Raw genomic sequence first — 859 nt, 5'->3', positions numbered from 1 at the left:
GCCCTGCTCTGCCTCCCCGACCTATGTTATTTTTAAAGTCTTAGACTCAGTCTCACAAGCTCTCAGAGTACCTTGTGCTTGATTTATGCTACTCAGAGGCCTGAGAGCCTTGCATTTTAATCCTCTTCTGCCACCTGGTGGCAAATTGGGAATTGCGACTGTTTATCCACGCTGGCAGAAAATATTACTCCTTTCTCATTTAGTAATATCCTCACTGGAGTATATATTATGAGTAAAAAGATAAGTGTACCATATCTAATGGGTAGTAACCAGTTTAGGGTATTTTACTAACTTTTATGATTTGAATGTCCCCTCCAAAACTTACGTTGAAACTTAATCCCCAATGTGGCAGTAGGGGATTTAAGAGATGATTGATTGGGTCGTGAGGGCTGATGTACAAATTAATTTGTTAATGGATAAATGTTATCAGAGAATGCGACTGGTAGCTTTATAAAAAGAGGAAGCAGGCCAGATCTAGCATGCTCAGCCCCCTTTCTTTGTGCTGCAGAGTTCTCACCCTCAAAAACACCCTCACCAGATGCAACCTTTTGACCCTGCACTTCTCACCCTTCATAACTGTGAGAAATGAATTACCCAGTTTCAGTTATTATGTTATAAAAGCAACAGAAACAGACTAATGCTGAGCAGGGTGGCTCACACCTGTCATGCCAGCACTCTGGAAGACAGAGGCAGGTGGATTGCCTGAACTCACTGGTTGGAGACCAGTTGAGCCAGATCAAGTCCTTGTCTCTAAAAATAGCCAGGCTTTCTGGTGGGCACTTGTAATCCCAGTTACTTGGGAGGCTGAGGCAAGAAAATTGCTTAAGCCCAGGAGTTTGAGGTTGCTGTGAGCTATGAT

Source organism: Otolemur garnettii, unplaced genomic scaffold (assembly GCF_000181295.1).
Source record: "Otolemur garnettii isolate 467f Iridium unplaced genomic scaffold, OtoGar3 scaffold00012, whole genome shotgun sequence".
Taxonomy (NCBI): domain Eukaryota; kingdom Metazoa; phylum Chordata; class Mammalia; order Primates; family Galagidae; genus Otolemur; species Otolemur garnettii.
The sequence above is the reverse complement of the archived record's forward strand: the minus strand, read 5'-3'. Positions refer to the sequence as shown.